The following is a 6,243-nucleotide window of genomic DNA, read 5'->3' on the forward strand; positions in this document are numbered from 1 at the left end:
TAAGACAGGGGGCCCGTCGGTCCCTTCTGCCCTGGGTCCTGTGGCCCTGCCCCTGGCAGAGGGTGGCAGCTGTGTACAGGATCTTCATCTGGGCTTGAGGGCACAGGGCTCTGCGGGCCTGGTACAGACTGCTGCAGACTGGAACAATGACATTCGTGACCCCAGAGACCTTTGAGGACTAAGCTCTGTCACCTCTGTCTTGCCTCCGGTCTGCCCCCTTCCATCCTTTTTTTCACTCTCTCTCGTCAAGGCACTGCTCTCATAAATCCACAGATCTTAAACTCCACAGTCTTAAAGTGGGAAGGACTCAGTAGTGTCACCAGGGGAAGGAAGCTCCTACTTGAGGTTTTGAGACCAATCTTTTACAGCTAACCAAGGGCTCTGGCCTCCACTGTGTGATTAAATTCTGAGCTACCTGTGAGGGAAATCAGATTCAGAGGTTCTGCCTTGCCCAGGGTCACACAGTGAGCTAAGATGAGACCCACAGGCGCATCAGGACTGACCTGGTGTAGTTGAAGAACAAGACCCTATCTATCCAGGTGGCTCAAATGAGGGCAGCTGGTTATGTTTCCTAGGCCTGGCTTGAGGCCTTTCTACCTCTCTCTGACCTTCAGGGTCTCTCTGTCCCCAAGCTGTCACAAGAGTGCCCATATGCTGGAATTATCTTTGCCCTGAGCACTTGGATCCTTCCCAGTCAGTCCCAGAGGAATGCTTCCTTGGGACCTCTCTGGGCTGGGAGATGCATCTCCCTGTGTGTGGCAGGGAAAGTTAGAATCTCTCAGGAGGAACCCCTTCTTTTACTCCTGATATTGGGCCCCCTTGGCGATCATATGGCATCAGGTAATAGGTGAACTGTGACCTTCTCTGGAATGAAGAGTGCTTCATCATGTCTTCCACTTGGTGGGGGTTTTAGTTTTGTTCAAGAGTTGAAAGATAACATTATGTATATTCCTTGAGGGGGAACCAGGACCCTGCCCCCAAGGCTGTACTACTGTTTCTTGATTGCTCCTCCTTTGTCTTTGCATCCCCTCCCTTCCCTGATCAACAACTATTTGAACCTGCCCTTTGGAACTCAGAGAAGGTGACGAAGAAAGGCTTTTGTGCCCAAGAGTTCCATAGGGTCCTGCTTGATCTCAATACCCCCTTTTCTTTGATACTTCTCAATCCCGAGGAGAACAGCTGTTGGACAAGAAGGGGAATAATCATTTTGGATAGAGATGTTAATCATAAGTGCTTCCCAGGTGGTGCTAGTGGTAAAGAGACTGTCAATGCAGGAGATGCAGATTCGATCTCTGGGTCAGAAAGATCTCCAGAAAGAGGGCATGGCAACCCACTCCAGTGTTCTTGCCTGGAGAATCCCATGGACAGACAGAGGAGTCTGGTGGGCTATGGTCCATAGGGTCACACAGAGTCGGACACAACTGAAGCAACTTAGCAGGCAAGCATGTTAATCATAAACTCAGCAGAGGAACTCAATCTTAGGGGGACTCGGTTTCAGTCCTCCCTTTCTTCTTTTTCTTTTTTGGCTACACCATGTGGCATGTGGGATCTTAGTTTCCCAACCAAGGATTGAACCCTGGCCCTCTGCATTGAAAGCACAAGTCCTCCTAGCCACTGGAGCACCAGGGAAGTCCCAACATTTTAAAAAATTAATCGATTGGCTGCATTGGGTCCTTGTTGCTGCACATGGGCTTTCTCTAGTTTTGGTGAGCAGGGGCTACTCTCCAGTTGTGGTGTGCGGGCTTCTCATTGGTGCTTCTCTTGTTGTGAAGCATAGGCTCTAGAGTGTATGGGCTTCAGTAGCTGTGGTGTGTGGGCCCTAGAGCATGGGCTCAGTAGTTGCAGTTCACAGGTTTAGTTGCCCCGTGGCATGGGGAATCTTCCTGGACCAGGGATGGAATCTGTGTCCCCTGCACTGGCAGGCAGATTCTTAACTAATGAACCACCAAGGCAATTCTCCTCTTCTCTTTTTAACCTTTCGGAAATCTTTTCAGGGAATTGGGCGGTGGCCACTCTGGCTACTTCCTTCTAAAATAGGGCATAGTCCTGCCTCAATGGGACACTGAATTGGAAATATTCATAAGTTTTAAATCCTGGATCAGAGTTTATTTCGATTAAAATCGCAAACCCCTGGCCCACCACTTGGTCCAACAGATCCAATTAGAAGTAGTTGAAATAGTGACAACTGGAATTCTAATAGACAAAATAGATCTCATTCCTTGAGGAATTCAGGAGACTAAACCTGAAATCCAGTCTGGAACTGGCCCTTTGAAGAGACTCATTGTAGCCAGTTATGTAATTTTACCTAAGGAGTTTTTTCACAGCATTAACATACACATAACAGGAGATACTGACCACTACGCATATCGCCTTTTTTTTTTTTTTGGCTAACATCTGACCTAAACCAATTTTATTGACTAAAAATTTAATCATTTTAAGTGGATACCTTGAAACCATCTGGTTGCAGCTACCAACTGCCAGCAGACATTGTTTTGAGAATGGCTGGTAGCATCCTAAGTGTGACGCAGCTCAGAAAATTCAAATTCTCAGCAATCCAGGAATGTGTCTGAAATCCACAATGGTCACTTAGCTTTACCTTGGATGTCTGAACCACAGACACTCCATTTTGATTTTCAAATGTTTTTCCCTCCTCATGGCCAAAACAGATGTCACTGTTAATGATTTCAGTGCTTTTCTTGATATGAGACGATGCAAGAATTTGGGCTCGTAAAATCTCCTGCGTATCCAACTATCTGAAGGCCTGTTCTTCCAGTTTTTTTTTCCAGAGCACAGAGTACCTCATTCCCGATCTCCACCCTGAACTCCTTTCAGGGTGTGTTGAAGGTCCGTGGCTGCAGTGGCCTTGACCTAATCCTTGCAGAGGCAGATGGCAAGTGCCAATTTTCAGTTGGCAGAGCCCCTTCAGGGTCATGAATTTGACCATAGTTTGGTGGGAGTCATTTCATGGTCACTTCATCCCGCTGTGCTGAGAATACTTACTCCCAGGTCTGGCGAAGATTTCACTGATAGGCTGCTCAACGTGCTATTACTGGACTAGACCTTATTAATAGTAGCCCCAAATCTCCAGACTCCCTGTCTTACTAGTTTCTTATGGTTCAGGAAAACATCCCCTCTTGTTGTTTCTTCCCATATCTAGAATTACATTATTACAATCATGAGTCTCATATGGAACTTATATCATCATCTTATCAGAGGCTCAGTCACACATTCAGTAATTTTAAAAAGCAGCTTTGTAAAACAGGTAACATAAAAAATAATATAGCTAGCAGTATTAGTAAGATCATAGGTAAGAATTTAAGTCAAGAAATTCCATTAGGCGCAGCCTAGTATGTCTCAGTTTGTCTGACTTAGTCTGTTCTATACCAGTTGTTATCTTTAAGGGAAATTATATTTTGGCATTGTCCATGAAGCACCCAGCCCAATTTCCTAGTGATGCTAGGCTGATTATCTCTAGTATGGTTTAATTGTCCCCAACACAAGGGAGCCTTTAAATATAAATGACCATAACCTGGTATTAATCTCTTGGTTGCAGATCATGTAGCATCTGATCTTCATCCAAAAATAGATTACTGAGTTAAGCCTCAGAAACAGTGTCCCCTTAATAATTTAATTAAACTTTGCAACAGTATAACATGATTGCAACAAAGATCCCATGTGCTGCAACTAAGATTTGATGCAGTCAAATAAATACATAAATATTTTTTTAAAGCCCTGATATTTGGGATGCTTGTCAAAAAGTTTCAAAACACTTGGGTGTATAAAATCATAAGTCACTGTGAGACAATAGTTATTCACTTAACCTTAGTGACAATAAAAGATTTCAAAGGCAAATCTAGAACAGATAACTTAAAAGGTAAAGAAACTTGAATCTGTTATCAGAGGCAGTTCAGTGTTTTAAGAAAAATTGTCTTCTTGACAGAGATAAAAATAAAATTCAAGTTTCAAACCAGCTTACTTTTGAAATTCATTTACTCAGTTAAATCCATTCCAAACTCAACCAGACTTGACCATGCACAAAACTCTTCTCAGGGTCCACTTCCTGCAAACCTTCTATCACTTTCTGCATCCATATTAGCCCATCCCTCATTTTTCCATCCAAAAGCAATGAGCTCTAAGATGGACTCACTTTGTTTTTCTTTAATAAAATGTAATTCCATTCTTTACTGAAAACACATGTCCCACTTTCCTACAGCATACTGAAATGTTTCCTTTATTATTTTTATTAGCTTTAACTACATGTTTAGAGTCCTCAACTTTTAAAAAACCTTGATTTCTAGTGAAAATTCAGAAGTAAGAAATTATAAATTTTCATATTAGCATTCTATTAATTGGTGAACATAAATACCAATGATAATTTCTAAAAACACTTGCTTTCTTATAGAGAACATCTCCGGGTGGCACCAAACATATTCCCTGATAGACCTAGATGTCTTTAATTTCTTTGTTTAGTAATTGATGTCCTGGTATCTTATTTTATTTGGGAATGACCCAGCTATTCAAGAAACTTCCATCATTTAACTAACATTTCATGTTACCAAATATCCAGAGAGATCTTCCTCAAGTGGACATTCCTAAACCATAATTATTCCCATACAGTTTACCTAAAAGCTCTTATCATTTACATTTACTTTCCTTAAAGGACTTCCCTGATGGTTCAATGATTAAGACTCTGTACTTCTAATACAAGGGTCCCGAATTCAATCCCTGGTTGGGGAACTAAGATCCCACATACTACAGATCATGGCTGATAAACAAACAAAACTTCTTCACATTATGTTACTTTCCTTGACAGATTTACAACAGATATAATCAGATTTGATTTGATTTCTATTAAACCTAAGTACAACAGAAGTATTATGTTTAATATTGATGACTCTAAAGACATGTCTATATTAATCAAACCAACAAGCTTAAGCCACCGTCAATAGCAGATATCACTTCAGTACTGTTTCCCAGATCATATGGTCCTGAAGTTCATCTTGACCAATTTTTAAAATATTTAATTTATAAGCACTTATTTTTAAGACAATTAAATAGAGCTCATTTACCAGTTATTTTTACATACAGACAGAACCAGAGATCTCACAGTTTTTCCGTTTGAGGCCCCCCTCTTTCTTTTTTCTCTTTCTTCAATCTCAGAAAGTAAAGATAGTCTAGATAAATGTTCTTGAGAATCCTGGTAGAACATTTACATCTCTAGGCATAGGGGGAGAGAAATACCAATTTCTTTTTCTTTGAACAGAGAGAGGTTTATTTTAAGAAATTGGCTTTCACAGTTGACTTGAGGATCCTCAAACCTGATAGGATAGGTGGGTAGGCTGAAAACTCAGGGAAGACTTCTTGTTCAAAGACAGTCAGGTGGCAGAATTCCTTCTTGCTTAAGGGAAGTTAGTCTTGTTCTATTAAGGCCTTCAACTGATTGGTTGTGGCCTGCCCGCATTACAGAGGACTTCAGTTCTATTAAAATTTCATTAGTGTAAATGCTAATCTCACACAAAAAAATACCTTCACAGAAACATTCAGAATAATTCTTGACTAAATATCTAGGCACTGTGGCTCAGCCAAGTTGACACATAAAATTAACCGTTGCAGGAAGTAAAGTAGTGTGGCTTTTAAGCCAAATTACTAAATTTTTTGAATCCACCTCCTTTTTAAAAATTTTTATTTATTTTTAATTGAAAGAAAATTGCTTTACAATATTGTGTTGGTTTCTGCTGTACATCAACATGAATCAGCCATAGGTATACATATGTCCCCTCCCTCTTGACCCTCCCTCCTACCTCCCAAGCCATCCCACCCCTCTAGGTTGTCACAGAGCCCTGCTTTGAGTTCTCTGAGTCACACAGCACATTCCCACTGGCTCTCTATTTTACATATGGTAGTGTATAGGTTTCCAGGCTACTCGCTTCGTTCGTCCCACCCTCTCCTCCCCCCGCCTCCCCAGGTCCATAAGTCTGTTGTCTGCGTCTGCATCTCCATTGCTGCCCTGCAAATAGGTTTATCAGAAATACCAATTCCTTTTCATGGGAGCACAGCTGAAAATTTCCCAGCTTTGGAAAGACACCCTAGGGGGACTACAAGATAGAAGATAGAGCTCTGGTCACCTATATCAAGGCTAGTCCAGAAGGGAAAATTCTAACCAACCCTCCACCACAGGCGAAGCCCAATACAATACAGAAGGATACCCTGATGTTGTCACAAGTGAGACCCTTTTTACCAAAG

Source organism: Bos taurus, chromosome 5 (genome assembly GCF_002263795.3).
Source record: "Bos taurus isolate L1 Dominette 01449 registration number 42190680 breed Hereford chromosome 5, ARS-UCD2.0, whole genome shotgun sequence".
Taxonomy (NCBI): domain Eukaryota; kingdom Metazoa; phylum Chordata; class Mammalia; order Artiodactyla; family Bovidae; genus Bos; species Bos taurus.